We start from the raw sequence: 17,317 nt of genomic DNA, 5'->3' as shown, positions 1-17,317 counted from the left end.
TGCAGATGTATCCTGTTAACCCTCTGAGACCCACTGGGCCGTATACGATCTCAAATATCACGTTGTCTTTAGAGCGTCATGACTCCTCAACGGTCTGAGCTAGAGACATGCCGTTTTCTCCTGTTAAACTGAATAAACAGCGCTAACAAGCAAGCCCCTGTTCGTGAGGCAATGTATTGTCCAAATTGTGCAGGGGTAGGTAACCTTTACATCAAAAGAGCAATTTTGCCCCCTCTTCCGAGCTCTGATCTCACTGTGCGTCTCTCCGAGCGAGTGAGCGGGGGCGGAGCCCCGGGGCCAGTGTGTATGTGCGCTATTTGGGAGCACACACACACACACACACACACACCCGCTCCTGGTATTTCATGATGGCCTGATACGATGATGATTTAAAAAATGAACGTGACGTTCACTCACGTTCATCGTTACGTTCACGTTAATCATATGAAAACTGATTCGTTAAGTTCACCGTTCGCGAAAAATATGCACAACACTGTACAGCCACTGCAGAGGGGCTGAAGAGCCGCATGCGGCTCCAGCGCCGGGTTGCCGACCCCTGTGTGGAACCGTATTTGTTTGATGTATTGGACGTTTTTGTGTCTCCTGTGGCAGCAGTGTCCATCACTTTTAGCTGTCCTCTGGAAACACTTCCGTTGTCGTTTTCTATATTTGCTGCATGTTTCTGTATTTGCTGCTCGTTTCTGTATTTGCTGCGCATTTCTGTATTTGCTGCGCATTTCTTTATTTGCTGCGCATTTCTGTAATGTGTTGTGTTGTGTTGTGAAATTGATGAAGATGTTTTCTTACTTTGCTTGTGTTTTCTTAAGTTGCAGTGCGTTGAGCTCTCAGGGCCACCGTAGAAAACAGAGTCACTCATTGAACCACGCAAAACACGAGCCAGTAGTTTCTTGTCTGCAGGAGACAGACACTTCATTCACAAGGCTGTGATTGGACGAGCCCTCTAAAGTGTTGACGTTAATGACTGACGTGGCATCTTCAGGAATGAACTGCAGTGGAAATTTAGAATTTAGTGGAAATGAGATTTGAAATAATGAGTTTCTCAGACCGGAGTTTTCTTTGAGTTTTAATTATTAGCTCTGCAGAGGGTAACACAGCCAGCAACACGGCTCAGAGTGCAACCATGAATAGGAAAAAAGGAAGGTTTTTATACAATGTGATAAACAGGAAACAAAACAGAAAGCAGACAGGAAATGTCTGCTGTCTGGCACCACTGCTACAGAAAGAGGAATCAAACCCAGGACACAGTTGCAAAGATAAAGGTCAACAGGAGGTGAAATTACCAAGTAAGGGCATGAACTTTGAGGTTGCATCCACTAAGTGCACAGAAAATAGTCAAAACAGTAGTAAGACATTGATCAGTGAAATTTTCCATTACACTACGAGTGTGACGTTTTCAGAGTAAAACTTCACAAATGACCTTTTCACTTTTGAAGCAGCGGTTATAAGTTTTTAAATTGTACTTTACATTTATATGGGATGAGTATGTGACTGAGGACCAGTTTATTCTTTCTGGTGTTAAGTTAATGTACTTACATGATTCTTGCTGTTCTGTGTTTGTACCCTCATAGTTGAATGCACTTATTGTAAGTCGCTTTGGATAAAATTGTTAAATGTTTTAATGGAATACTGGGAAAGTTTAATGATAACAATTGGACAATTGAAGTCCAAATTATGAGGCAATTTCAGCAGAGTCAACAGCTTAGTATGCCATGGACATGTGAATATGGTGCTGAGTTTTTCCCAGTAGTTTGGGAGGACACAGCTGATATGCTTTATGTGAAGCACAGTGTTTTGGTGTTAGCAGAAAGACATCTCTTAGATGTATCATCAGATGTACCCTGAAAATTGTATCCCTGATTACACTCATTATAGCATACTTACTTATATAAGGCAAATCTATTCCAGCTACAATTTATGATTCTATAATTATACTAAACCTGATGTATTTATAGGAGAGATTTTCTTAAAAGGGAGTTAGTACCTTTTAGAAAAAGGTGTAACCTCTGCACCACTGAGTGAAACTATTCTGATTTGCATTTGTAAAATGAGCCGAGCACACACCGACACGGCACGTCAGAAGAAAGCAACATGTCAGCTTGGTGTCGCGTTCGGTGTGGAGGGGGAGGGGTGGTGCTGATGGTGGTGGTGGGGAGCGGGGGTGGTGGGTTCGGAGGCTGGACTGGTACCGGCTGGGTAGGGCTGAGAGAAGAGTGCGATTCCATGATGACATCATACGGAGAGGAAGTACGAAACCCAACGTTTCAATAACATATTTTTTCGAATGGACTGAGTGAAAAAGTCCGCGGAGTGACTGTTTTCATACTTTGAGGGTACCCACTGACCCCCTTCAAGTAATTACGGATAGTAAAAGCCCAGAAAATATATTTTACACAATATGGGCCCTTTAAAGTAATTTTCTCACAATTCACCCAATCGCAACACAACCATTACTTACAGCCCCAGATGATTTAAATATGCTGTTTAATTAAACAGAAATAGTTAACTTACTCCAAACTGTTTCAAGGTATCTATATGCACTAAGACTTAAAGTATTTAAAATTTCCAAAGATTTATGCAGAACATATAAAGAATACTTACTCATACAAGATGTGTCAGCAGAATTTCCCCCAAACAGTGAAACTCCTTTTTTATACCATTCAAGAGGACAAATATAATAATAATAATAATAATAATAATAATAGTAGTAATAATAATAATAATAATAATCCCAATGCCAGAAAGAACCCACTAACACATCCATGAAACACTTGAACATACAAAAAAAATCTGTTGTAATAATATGATGCTTCAAATTGTAAAGAATCACCTCTATATTTAAAGGAATAAATATAACCATGGATAGAAAATAACCTATATTTGCAAAACAATATATAATACTAACATGATACACATGCAGTCAGTATGTCATACTGCTTTCAGGCACATATATGTTAAAAACAATAAAACAATCCGAAATACTCATAACATGTCAGGGACAGGAGCTGACACTGGTTTCATCTCTGTTTCATTCAGAACATGTTCTTTGTTTTTCTTGGGACCAACAGGGTCTCTAACAGGATGCCACAGGACCAACAGACGCTGTTGGGGACAGAAAATTTTACAATTACACAACTTATTCCAATATCAGTTTTACACATTAGATCAACAGATTAAAATATTAATATATATAATATTATTTCTGTAATCCTTAAGATGTTTTCTAACCACAACAGAAGAAATAATGGAGATATCATACTCAGAGGAGACATGACACAGCTTTTAGTGTTTTTTCGCCTAAAATAAAATTCTGCCTGATTTTGGGACACTTGAACTACGCTTTAAAATAAGCCTAAATCACCTATTTTTTAAAACAAAATTGTTCATAGAAATGTAATTAATTCATATTTATATGTACAGATAATATTTGTGTCATAAAGAACCCTATCTTAAATAAAGAAACTATTAAATTAATTTAAAACAGTATATTAAAGGCAAATCACATTTTTTTTAAATCTATTAAAATTCAATCAACAGCAAGCAACAATAATCGATTATTCATTCAGTAATCCAACATTCTATTGGGGCGACTCAGGGAGCGACTCAGATAGTCAAAAAAGCAGATGAAGCAAACCTGAAGGCAAAACACAGAAACAAAGGAGAACTTCTATGGTCATGCTCACTGAACTAACCATGAAATCTCACAGTTTTATTGATGTAAACCTTTAATTATAGTGTTGTCTATGAGTTTTAACACTGTTTGTTATAAAACATGACATGATGAAATGTCAGAAATTGTCCATGTAAACTGATTTAGGAGGAACTCTCTTAACTTATTGTTGCTGCCTATCTTAAGCAAATCACTGTAGTGCTCATAGTGTGTAACTCACCATGCAGATCAATGGTGTAAAGTAACACCAACACAGTTTGAAAAGAACCAAAGGTCTCTGTCCTGTCATCTCCTCAACTGCATCACACATCCGCTCAGCACCTGAATGACAAACATAGTTAGTTATATAACAGGTTAAAAGTACAGGCAGTTGTTAAACATTGTTGGGATCTAAAGCCAGCTAAAGAGAACAATAGAGTGGCCTACATGTAACCCCAGAAGTCTGAGCCAGAGTTTTCAGCAGTTGGTCAAAGTGCGCCAGAATTCCTTTGCAAACCGCTGTTTGAATTCAAATTCTGGCCTCTCACTGGCTGAGAGCCAACAGACTCCCAGTGACTTCCCAGGAGCTGCCTGTGACGCCACGCAGTTGATAAAAGAGACCCAACTCCGCAGCTCCGTGCTTTTTCCAGTGCGCCGCTGTTTCTACATGGACCTCTGTGTGTCCCGGTCGCTAATAGGGAGCAAACACGCAGACGTTTGTTTTACTTTCAGTATCGTTTTTACCTTTCCCTCTTTTTGAGTTAACCTTTATTTTATTTGTATTTTTAAAAGACCAAGGCCACACGTCTTTCACTCACGGGTCGAGTTTATATACTTTTATCAGATCCACAGTCAGCTGCGTGTAGTCAGCTGTTTTTGCCTGCAGAAGGATGAAAGACTAGTTTAATAGATAGTTTATTGTTGAATGCAGTATTGTGTCGGACCGCTGGATCCTCGTTGTTGCTGTGTATTTACTGTGTTATTGCACTGTGCATAGAATCCGCACTTTACACAGCGGCAGCGCCCTGTTACACTCGCCACCGTTAGAGCAATACTGGGTATTTTACGTGTTAGAAGACCGGTACCCAGCTGGACTGACCTCAGTTCGCCCGCCTGGTTACTGTGTGGTAAAATCACTGCATATTGTCCTTGGTGGTGATTTAGATCTCCTCTTATCACTTGTTGCATGTTTCTTTCTTCTCCCTCTCTCTTTCTCTCTTAACCCGCTTGCACACACACATTCAAACGTACCTATACACACAATCACACTTATATACATTCTGGGGACCAGATAGTGTGATCGAGCCACGTCGTTCATCAATCGCCATTTTGCGATTAGAGCCACGTTGTTCTCGACCTCCCTTTTGTTTAAATCACGCGGTTCAGCCGCCATTTTTAATTTCTTTATTCTCTCTCTCTCTCTCTCTCTCTCTCTCTCTCTCTCTCTCTCTCTCTCTCTCTCTCTCTCACACACACACAGTGAGATAGTATTATTGATTTGAATGATTTATTTAATTAATTAATTTTAATTAATAATTGTATTATTATTAATTATCATATTTGATGATTATAAATAATTAGCCAATGATCAAATCTGCTCCTTCCTGTGCACACCATGAATTGTGCCCCGTGTGAGGATGTCTTATTCCAGCTGTGTCATAATATTTATGCACAATAATTTTCCAAAATATTTTTTTTTATTATTTTAATTTATTTAAATGTTAAAAAAAATGTGAAAATGTTATTTTGTTTTTTTTTACTTAGTGGTTAGTAGCCTTTATTAGAGAAATTCTGCATGCTTTTGATTTTGAGAGTCACTAACAGCTAACTAAGTTTAGGGGATTGAGCCGCCACGGCATCCTAGTAGAACTGCTTGGTTGTAGTAACACTACAACCTGTAGTGTTACTTTGTAAGACACAGGTTGATGCATCACCTGTACATTTGCCTTAACGGCATCCTTAAGTGTTGTAACCGCTACACAAGCAAGCTTGATCAGTCCACCGGGTGTCTTGCTCTACTCAGAAGATAAGATGAGTAGCAGGGACCACCGTGTGATGAGGGCTTCCTCGGAGCCAGCTGGCCTGCCAGAGTTGGTCGCTGGTCTTATTAACCTCTCCACTGACGATATAGGTGATTTAAATAATTATAATGCAAGTACCTGTGACCAAAAGATCGAGGAATTGCTCACATACATTAATAACCCCATTGGTCAGAAACACACATTTCCCAAAGTGCTTGGACAACTGACGCTGCTTTGCCACTGTAAAGCCCAGCTGGATGCCAAAAATAATGTGGAGCAGCTCACGGGCCATGCAAGCTATTTATCAGGCCGAAAAACGGGCCTGAACCCAGTAAGAGAATGACCAGGTGCAGCAGGAGTGCGAAGCTCTGCACACGCAGCTTCAAGGTGATCAGCAGAAAAGGGATACAGGGGACAGTCAGGTCATGACTTACCTCATGCACCATCCCCAGAGAAGCTGAAGCTGGTCTGGAAAACCACGGCCAGGAGCATCCATGTGTTCATGGAAACGCTCCTACCTGGTACCAGAGACCATTATTCCGCACTCTGCGGCATTCGCTGTTGCGCAAAAAAGAAATGAACCCCCGAGGGAGTATTATGGACGCCAGAGGAGGGCGTATTTCTACAGGAGCAAACCTCCTTTAAGTCCTTATTTCTGCATAACCCCCACGGTATGATGTCATAATGCACTGCAGAGCAGGTGACCTCACCGTGCAGGAGATAAGGAGGTATGGGATCAAACCAGCCCCACAATCAGGTAAGACCTAGATATCAAAACACTTCTAAACAGAGAAGTAGGGATCGTTCCGATGCCCCCATCAACACCAGGAAAGTAAGTATGGCAACAGAAATCCAAAACATGGAATGCATCATGGGATGGATATAGGGATGTGTGGCTGAGGCTGTAAGGAACCTTGAGGTCCCTGCCTGCTCATCTGCCCGCTCACCTGCCCCACCAGGCTCTCCTAAGAAGCCAGACACTGGCCCCCAATTGGCATGCCTTCCCCACCTCTAAAGTTTACTTTGTCAGTTTGGGAGGACCAGGCAATACCAGAACGCCTCCGGAGACTTTCACCACCGACACCGCTCCTTCCTTGACTTTCTCAGGTGACCTCGTCCATAAAGGCAATGCACAGAGCATTTACACTTCAGTAGCGATAGGAGGCTGCATCAGCTCCCTTGCCCTACTTGACTCTGAAATCAGCCTGATGTGCTCCAACACCTTTTCTGAAGTCGCCAAAACCTCTCCCTTGGAAAACCACTGCAGATTGAAACCTGCAACATTAATATCACAATCAGAATCAGAATCAGAATTCTTTTTATTGCCAAGTATATTTACATATACAGGAAATTGCCTTGGTGTGGTTGGTGCCTTTGGACATAACAACAAATCGGACATAAAACAACAATATATACAAAAAAAACAATAGGCACGTGCGGTGCTAAGGTGCAGTGATTGGTTCCGGATAGTGCCAACAATATATAAGTTATAAGTTATGTGCGGGGGGGGGGGGCAGAGTCAGTGTGATGCAGGGGGCTTGTTTGTGAGCCCCACTGCCATGGGGAAAAAACTGTTCAGGTGGTGCGAGGTTTTGGTCTTGATGGCCCGGAACCTTTTTCCAGATGGGAGTCTCTGGAATAGGTGGTGGCCGGGATGGGAAGGATCAGCAATGATCTTGCCTGCTCTCTTCCTGGTCCTGGAGTGGAACAGGTGTAGGAGAGCCGGCAGGTCACAGCCGATGACCTTCTCAGCTGACCGAATGATCCGCTGCAGTCTGCCCTTGTCCTTGGCAGTGGAGGCAGCGAACCAGACGGTGATTGATGCAGTGAGGATGGACTCAATGATGGCCGTGTAGAACTCGACCATCACTTTCTGCGGCATGTTGAATTTCTTCAGTTGCCGCAGGAAGAACATCCTCTGCTGGGCCTTCTTGGTGATGGTGGTGATGTTCTCAGCCCACCTCAGGTCCTGTGCAATTATGGTCCCCAGGAATCTGAAAGACTCCACTGTTTTAACTGGGGAGTCGCACATGGTGAGGGGGGCAGTTTGGGCTGGGCTCCTCCTGAAGTCTGCTATCATCTCTACAGTTTTTGAAGCGTTCAGCTCCAGGAAGTTCTGGCTGCACCAGGAAGCCAGGCTGTCAACTTCCTCTCTGTAGGCGGCCTCGTCCCCATTGGAGATTAATCCAATTAGGGTTGTGTCGTCTGCAAACTTCAGGAGTTTGACAGAGGGGTGGCTGGAGATGCAGTTGTTGGTGTAGAGGGAGAAGAGTAGAGGGGAGAGCACACAACCTTGTGGGGCTCCAGTGCTGATGGTCCGGGGCTCAGAGACAAGCTTGCCCAGCCTCACGCGCTGCTTCCTGTCTGTCAGGAAGTCAGTGATCCACCTGCAGGTGGGCTCAGGCACGCTCAGCTGTGTCAACTTGTCTCGGAGAAGAGCTGGGGCGATAGTGTTGAATGCGGAGCTGAAGTCCACAAACAGGATCCTGGCGTAGGTGCCGGGGGAGTCAAGGTGCTGGAGGATGAAGTGGAGTCCCATGTTGACTGCGTCGTCTACAGACCTGTTGGCTCTGTAGGCAAACTGCAGTGGGTCGAGGAGGTGGTTGGTTATGGCCTTGAGGTGGGTCAGCACGAGGCGCTCAAAGGTCTTCATTACTACAGAGGTCAGGGCGACTGGTCTGTAGTCATTAAGGTCTGTGATCCTCTGCTTTTTGGGAACGGGGATGATGGTGGATGTTTTGAGGCAGGCAGGTCCCACGCATTCAGCCAGTGAGGTGTTGAAGATGTCCGTGAACACTGGAGACAGCTGGTCCGCACAGTACCTGAGTGTGGAGGGGGAGACAGCGTCTGGTCCAGCTGCCTTGCGGGGGTTCAGTCTCTTCAGTAGTTTGTTGACATCTCTCTCCTGAATGGAGAGAGGTGTGATGGGGGGGAGGGGGCAGTCTGGGACCATTTTGTGTGGGGGGGGGGAGTGTCTTTGTCCAGGCTGGGAAGAAGAGGTGTGATAGCTGTGGGGTAGGGTTAGAACTGGTCCATTGTCTGTCGAATCTGCAGTAGAACTCATTCAGGTCGTTTGCAAGTTGAAGGTCTTCCACAGAGTGGGGGAATTTGGTTTTGCAGCCGGTGATCACCCGAAGGCCTTTCCAGACTGACGAGGAGTCGTTGGCTGCAAATTGTTGTTCCAGCTTCTTTGAATACTGCCGTTTGGCCTCCTTAATCTCCTTGCCAAACGAGTATTTAGCCAGTCTGAACCTATCCTTGTCCCCAGTCTTGAAGGCCACCTCTTTCTCCAAACGAAGCTGTTTGAGTTTTGCTGTGAACCAGGGCTTGTCGTTGTTGTAACTCACCCTGGTGCGTGTTGGAATACATCTGTCCTCACAGAAGCTGATGTATGACGTCACAGCATCTGTAAATTCGTCCAGGCTGTTGGAAGAAGTTCTAAAAATGTCCCAGTCTGTGTTGTCCAGGCAATCACGCAGCTCCTCCACAGCTTCACTGCTGCTCCAGTTCTTAGATCTCAGCACAGCAGGTTTAGAAAGTTTGAGTTTCTGTCTGTAGGCCGGGATCAGATGAATAAGCGCGTGGTCGGATAGACCCAGAGCAGCGCGGGAAACTGCATGATAAGCCCTGCTGATGGTACTGTAGCAGTGGTCCAGAGTATTCTCCCCTCTGGTCGGGCATTTAACAAACTGTTTGTATTTGGGGAGTTCGTGAGTTAAGTTGCCCTTATTAAAGTCCCCAATGACAATAACAGGGGAGTACGTGTTCTCTCTCCTTCTCTCCACTCCTAGTATCTGATCAGCGAGTTGACGCTGGGCCTCGCGCACGTCAGCTTGCGGTGGGATGTAAACTCCGGCCAGGATAAAAGAAGTGAATTCACGGGGAGAGTAAAACGGTCTGCAGGTGATGAAAAAAGATTCCAGGTCAGGAGAACAGGATTGTAAAATCACTTTCACGTCGTTGCACCAGCCATGGTTTATATAGAAACAAATCCCTCCGCCTTTTGCTTTGCGTGAGAGGATCGGGTCGCGGTCCGCGCGTAACAGCTGAAAGCCGGTCAGCTGTGCGGCAGAGTCCGGTGTAGATTCCGTCAGCCACGATTCCATAAAACACAAAACAGAAGAGAGGGAAAAGTCTCTATTTGTCCTGATGAGAAGGCGCAGTTCGTCCATCTTATTGCACAGTGAGCGGACATTGGAGAGGAGTATACTCGGGAGAGGCGAGCGTAATCCTCTCTCCCTGAAGCGCACCAGGGCCCCAGCGCGCTTTCCTCTCCGTCTCCGCCTCAGGCTCGCTGCGTGACCGAGGACCACGGCACCTTTGATAAGTAAATCCACTAAATCCACGGAAGAGGCGAGAAAGTTGGGAAATAAATCAGATGGTGTTGTGTCCCTGATGTTAAGTAGCTCGTCCATCGTGAAAATAATCCGAGTTGAGTCGCAATTAACTGAGTTAAAGACTAAAAACAAACAAAAAAGTGCGCACCAACACACCGAGGCGGCCGTTCGAGGCGCCATTATTGAACGGGTTCAATAAGGGTCCACAAGCAGGATAAGACACTCATCACCAAACATGCCTGGGTTAACATCACCTTCCAAGAGATGAGTCTTGCACATCCTATCTGTGCCATCGATACAGAACCTCTTCTCATTGGTCAGGACCTGCTGGACCGACTGGCTCCGCTCATTGACTGTTACCAGGTACGCATTTGGGCTAAAGTCAACAACAACCAACTGGTGCTAGTTTTCCAATACTAGACGGAAAAGTCGCTGTCATCCAGGCACCCAGCAGAGCCTCACCAATGCACATGCCTCTTTCAGAGTCTGACTCCAGCTCTGATCTTACCCGGACCACTGCAAGTCAGCCAGTACCACTACATGGCTCCAAGTATACATTTAAAAGTCACAGTTCATTCCTTTGTTCATTGAACAATGAAAACCCATCATTATACAGCCCCCGCATCATTGAAGGTGTCTTTCTTAATGGTGTTCTAGTCTCAAACACCCTGGGAGCCCTCTGGTCCGAAAAATCCGCAGTCAGTATGGACCTGTACACTGACTTGTGCAAACATGATATGCCCCCCACCTTTGTACTGTCATGGCCCGGCTCACAGGTCATGACAAATACGAAGATGGACACAATGAATGACGGTAAATTAAAGTATTTATTATAAATTAAACAACCAATAAGTAACGACAAATGTGGAGTGTGTACGTCAGTAACATCAGTCATGTAGATGTGACTGTGTGAGCATAGTGAGGTGTAAGGTGTTGTGGAGCGAAACCTGGCTGTCACCACTGCGCTCCTCTGGTACCTTCAAGGACACACAGGAAAACACAGTAACTTTCCACCACACCCGCATCTAAGCAGCTAGGCAGGGCCGTCACAGTACAGTGCAGCAACTGTCATCGCTCAGCAGAGCTGCCGCAAACTCCTCTAAAAGCGATTGGAATATGCGCCATTTCTGTACAGATTGGAAAGAGACAAGTCAGGAACTTTGAGAGTGTGGTTCCTCAACTCCACTCCTCCTTCTTTGTGGGGGCAGATCTTCTCGTCAGGCTCGGCACACAGCTGGATACCATTAATTAAGACTTATGGTCCCAGGTCAGGGCCCAAAGATACTCTCTGTCTTCCAAACCAGCCCAAATGTCATCTGGGCAGACCATCCCTCAGGCATGCCAGGTCGTGAGTGAGGTCAATGTGATCATTCTATTGACCCAGACAATACCAACTCCGGCCCGGAGTTCACTCCCATGGTGGAATGAGCAGCCATCAACATAAACTTTGGGGAGACCCTGGCAGACATTCTCCTCATAATATTGTAGTTCAATTGCTGCACCTCTACATGCTCCCACCTCCTCTAGTTTTAAGTTTTAGTCTAACTCACCAGCTGAGGAGGCTTTTGAAAACATGAAGTCATGCTTATCCTCCTTGCCTATCCTCAAAAGTCAACACATCATATATATATATATATATATATATATATTGTGTCGATAATCTTTGTGATGTATTCTCAGAGTCTGGGGTCTGTACATTTTATGCTAAGTAAAGCTGTACCTCCATTTGTGAGTCTTAGAACACTGCTTACTTATTTTATGCTGATTGGAAAGAAACAGTAAAGAGAAACGAGATGACTAGGTTAGGACAACTACTCACACAATGTATTTTTCCTAATTTAAATCCCGGTTTAAACCCAAAACCATGCATCCGTGAGTTATATCACTTACCAAAGGCCCACCCAACAGCCACACACTGGACCAGAGACACAAATAATACACATGCTCCATTCGGACCATAGTAATCAACCAACTGGAACAGATAGACTCCTCCCTGGGAAACAGAGAACATACATATACAGTGTCACTTAAAAGACTCCTCCACTATAAGAATTGTTTTAGTGATAGGTGTTGTGTTTGGGTAAGGTTTCACCATCATAGGGTACCTGAGTAGTGAGAGGGATCTGAATGATGAAGCAGATAGAGCAAAAGAGGAGGATCAAGATTTCTCTACGCCAGGGTCTGCGCATCGTTCCTGGGAACATGTCAATCACTGATGATGTTATTGTTTCCAAACCTGTAAACTAACACATGAAAACAGACAAAAAGGAGAATAACTTCAACACATTATTTAAAAAAACATGCATCAGGCCCAGGCTTATTATCATTTCAGCTGTGGTAATGACACGACATGCAATAGAGTACCCATCCACTTTGAAAGAGAAAACACAATTTTCTCTTAAATAAGTTTCAAGTAACTGCCATCCACTCTTGTCTACATAAAATAGATTTGTATATTCAGAACACATTACTATGAATGAAAATGGCAAGGTAAAAATATTGTGACTATTGTAATTCCGATCGTGCTCTGTACAGATTCAATGCTTCCTGTGCCAGACACAGCACTCCCATAACATAAATGAGCCTTCATTTCTTTGAAAGCTTAATTTTCTCCCTATAAACATGCAGCTGCCATGACATATCATCAAAAGCTCAACATCATCTCAGAAAAAAATCTTGATCAATGATATTAGTTGAATTAAACATTGTGTTGAAATATTTCAGGACCTAAGTAGTTGACTGACCAACAAACTGACCCTAGCATGAATAAAATCTTCAAATACAATGGGGTCCAAAAGCGACCACGTTCCCATTCGTGTAAGAAATACTCCTTATCTTACCACTGTGTCCAGCCCCAACATTATGAGCATGATGAAGAAGCAGGCAGCCCAAAACTGAGGCAGGGGCATCATGGCAACAGCCTGAGGAAATGCAATGAACGCAAGACCAGGTCCTTAGAGGAAAGAAGAGACATTTGAATTTTCTTCCTCTCCACTTGTCTTGAATTAGATCTTTGTCCTTTTGAAGCAAAAATGTGAGTGAAGGAAAATTCATATTTAACAGACATGGTTGCTTCAAGGTTTAAATCAGACCTGAATCCACGACCATGTTGATGGGAACTCCCTGGACCTGGGCCATGAAGCCCAGAGCTGAGAAGACTGCAAATCCTGCACCCAAGCTGGTGCAACTGTTCAGCACACACAGCCACAGACCCTGTCCCTGCAAACACACACACACACACACACACACACACACACACACACACACACACACACACACACACACACACAAATACACACAAATACACACACACACACACACCTTTCTTTGATAGCAACAGTGGATATACATAGGGAATGTGGAGACGGGGAGAAGGGTTGGGGAATGACATGCCGCAAACTGTCTGGCCAGAAGACAAACTGGGGCCTTCTTGCACAGAGAAATGATATATTCTATCAATTTTACAATGTGGTACACTATATATATATATCTATATCTGTATATAGATATATATATATTGACCTGATTTCTAAGTAGTTAGGTATAGTGGGTGTGTATATACACCCACTATACCTAACTACGGTCACCCCATAAAGTTCTCACTTAATACAATTTATAAGTTAGATACATTTTGGACCATTCAGTGCTATCTCCCAGAGCATTGCAGAAGGCTCTGGATGTATTTAACTGAAAGGTTTGTGGAAACAGTGCAATGCAAAAGCAGATTCATAATTTATAGGTCTTTTCAAAATAAATTGTCTTCCTTCACAAGAGAGAAAACCTGATACTAACTGTGGGGTGAAACTGATGGTTGGACTCCAAAAACACAACTTCATCAATGTTTCAGTGGAACTACTGATCACATGGTTTACCTGTAACAGTTGTTCTTAACTTTGTTGTAGCTGCCCAGAGTGATTAAGGTCCCTGATGCAACACCATAGGAGAAGAGGACCTGAGCGCAGGCTTCCATCCACACCTGATTACCAAAGGTGAAAAACCATATGTAATAAGGTCATCGTCATAATACTGTGTCAAAAGAACTGCGGTTTCATCACCATTCTTTGCACATCTACAACAATAATTGGCCAAAAGTAGCTTTGACTGGTCAACATAAAAATTTACCATTGAAAAACATCTTTTAGTCACATAGTCCCAGAAAAAACATTGTAAAACTTCATGATTCATCTAAGGTGTCTCACCTGAAGGTCTGCCAGACGAGAAGGTTCTGGATAAAGGTAATAGACCACACCCTGCCAGGCCCCTGGCAGTGTCAAGCCCCTGACCAGCAGAATGACCAACATTACATAGGGGAACACTGCCGTGACATACACCACCTGAAATTTCAGAGGATAGATAACATATTTCTGTGTCAGGTTACAAGAGCACTGACCCTATGATACTGATAGTGTTGGTCAAGAGGTGCTTCCATTCCATGTCAACACAACAGAAAGAAAAATGAAGAAAATAGTTACAATTTGTTACAAGTGTTCGATAACTTTTCCAGGATAGTAAATACATGTTGGCACTGTAATGAGAACTGACAAAAATAAACCCAGTATGAACCAAATGTCAAAATGCTCCTCATTTTTATAAGATGAGTCAGTTGCACCAATGTAGCAGATGTCAGTTGTTCAATGCAAATGTTCTAAATGTTCTGTAACTGTATCAGCAGTAAGTGGGAAAATCCCTGCTGACCATTGGTTGACACTGCTGCTGCTTCTGTTAGCTACTATCCTCGGGTCCTTGACATTCCTTGTTATCTCTGAACTATGACAGAGAATTAAACTGATTAAACTGTGAACATTGTTTCAGTGGCAGAGAGTAACATTTACATTTAAATTTACACATATGTTTGAAGAAGAGCATATGACAAAGCCGTTAAGTGAGGAGAGCTTTGGCCCAGTTTTACTCCATAACCATAGAAATATTTATGAAAAATATAATAACCATAAACCTCAATAGTGTAGTTTCCCTGATCAAAGCCAAGTCTTCCTGTTGCTTTAAACTAGAAGTACCTCAGATGCAAGATACACCATTTTGCATAACTATCTATAACAGTCCCTCCAATATAATTTGGCAAAACCATTGGTAGGCTATAAAAACTAAATTGATTGCACACAGGTCTGATCTGCTCACAGACCTTTCCTGTGAAGCGGACACCTTTCCAGATGCAGAAGTAGCAGGCCACCCAGCAGGCCAGGAGACACAACAGCAGCTCCCATTTCACTGTGCCAATCTCGTCTATTCCCCCAGACATGGACAACACTCCTCTCCTGTGTGGGGACACCAGACAGTGGGTGGTGGTTGCATGTGCAAAGAATTACTGTCCTTACCAAGGACAGAATGTATTTATACATTAAATATGTTCCTGCCACCCTATGTCATTTATAATGAGCTTTGTTTGGCAACACTGACTCACTCCCAGAACTCAGAGACTGAAGACTTGGTGAGATTTCCAGATGTCCAGTTTCTGGTCAGGTTACCATTGTGTAGTGCAGTCCAGTTTGCAGATGTGAGGTCCACACATCTGTCTGTTGACAGAAAATGTGTTATTTAAACTTTAATATTCAGATCACAAAGCGAATTGAAATGATCATCAAAATATGATAGTTATCTGGTTATTATTTTTGCTGACAAAGAAACTACACAAATCACCACTCAGTGAGAGAGTTTCACTGGTTAGTATTGAGTAGTAGTAGTTAGTATTGTAGTCATTAGTAATTATTATTGAGGATTAGTATTGTGTTTGCATATGTCAATATTAATTATTATGTTTGCCCTGCTACATGCTGGTGACCTGTCAAGGGTGTACCCGGCCTTTCTCCCAATGTTAACTATGATTGGCCGAAGATTGAGATTACATCTTTCACTGTGGTTTTAGATGGCTGAAATAGCAATAGTCGATTTGTTAATTTTCCAGCCTCCCAAAGGCAAAGCTTCTACAGGAGCTTAAAAAGTCAAAAGTCAAAAATCTGAATGTTAGGCCAATCAAAGGAGGGGCTTATAAATAATTAATGAGGCAGGCGAAAACAGTCTGTTCTGTCTGGAGGGCCAGAGAGAGGCAGAAGTGAGGACATGGAAATACACATTGCAGCAGTTTTTTTACTTTAAACCACTGATATATCATCTTAGGGGTACCAATACCTACAATTAAATCCCAGAAAGATGTAAAATATGGGCCCTTTAAATTATTGGGAAGTCATTCAAGGACTCTATTTGAACATAGACTATACAAAGATGGACAGCATGACTGAAACCAAATATGAAGCCAAAGATTGTTGATCGCCATCTGGTGGCTGGCTGCAGTATGGGTCATACATCTCACCTCCTTTATGTCAGTGGATGGGACATGGACGAAAGCAATACAAAGTACACAAATTAAATACTTTTTTTTCTCAGATATTGTTTTTTGTCATTCTATGCAGTTGTTATCACGCTGATGTTTGTTCAAATGTTGACTTTTTCATATTTGACAGCCAAGACTGGTCAAGCATGTGTATCCACGTGATCTTGATTGCCGACATCATCCCCTTTTGCTACTGGGTCTGGGGTTCCAAATGGACAAGATGGCATTGTTCATGTCCCGTAAATTTCAGATTCATTTCTGGTTAGCAAGACGAATCTTTCTATACAGTCTATGTTCTTGACAGAGGTCTTAAATTGTATTTATTATGGTCCTATATCTGAAAACACATAAATTCTGACACAAGGAACATTGGGCACAGAACATAAATAGTCAGTTAGTTGTCATATTTTTTCGTTGTAGGCTAATGAAAATAGATTACTACCGTGTATAGACCCATTTTTAGAACTGGAGGACTTGTTTATTGAATGTAAACAGTTCTGATCCCTGCTTCAGAGTATTGATTTTACCTCTGTGTGCCCTGTGTGTGCACGCACACAAGCAAAAGTAACTCAACAGTGTAAGGACAGATTTTCACCTAATTTGGGATGAATATTACCAGGGACAATATCTCCAGATTATTACCTTTTGGAGCTGATCGCTCTGGGATGGGGGGGTGGGGGACGACACCCCTGCAGAGAACTATATTTGTTGCGTGAATGAACACAGCAAACATGGTATTTATCTTTAAATCTTTATGGATGGCACCGATGCAAGTAGGATTTCTCTAGGTGCTGCTTACGGTCAGAGATGGGCAGTATTTCTATGACTTGTATTTGAAATACGTATTTCAATTACTTTTGAGTATTTTGTAATTTGTATTTGATAGGGCCGATAAAAAATCTAACGTAATTTGTAACAAAATACTTTAGAGTGGAGTAATTTTGTA

General features: G+C 43.0%; 1 pseudogene; it reads right to left on the bottom strand.

Moving 5' to 3' along the window:
• Positions 1 to 3,580: 3,580 nt before the first annotated feature.
• On the bottom strand, positions 3,581 to 16,605 carry LOC117765952 (annotated as a pseudogene).
• Positions 16,606 to 17,317: the final 712 nt, after the last annotated feature.

Source organism: Hippoglossus hippoglossus, chromosome 8, assembly GCF_009819705.1.
Source record: "Hippoglossus hippoglossus isolate fHipHip1 chromosome 8, fHipHip1.pri, whole genome shotgun sequence".
In the NCBI taxonomy this organism is placed as follows: Eukaryota; Metazoa; Chordata; class Actinopteri; order Pleuronectiformes; family Pleuronectidae; genus Hippoglossus; species Hippoglossus hippoglossus.
The sequence above is the reverse complement of the archived record's forward strand: the minus strand, read 5'-3'. Positions and strand labels throughout refer to the sequence as shown.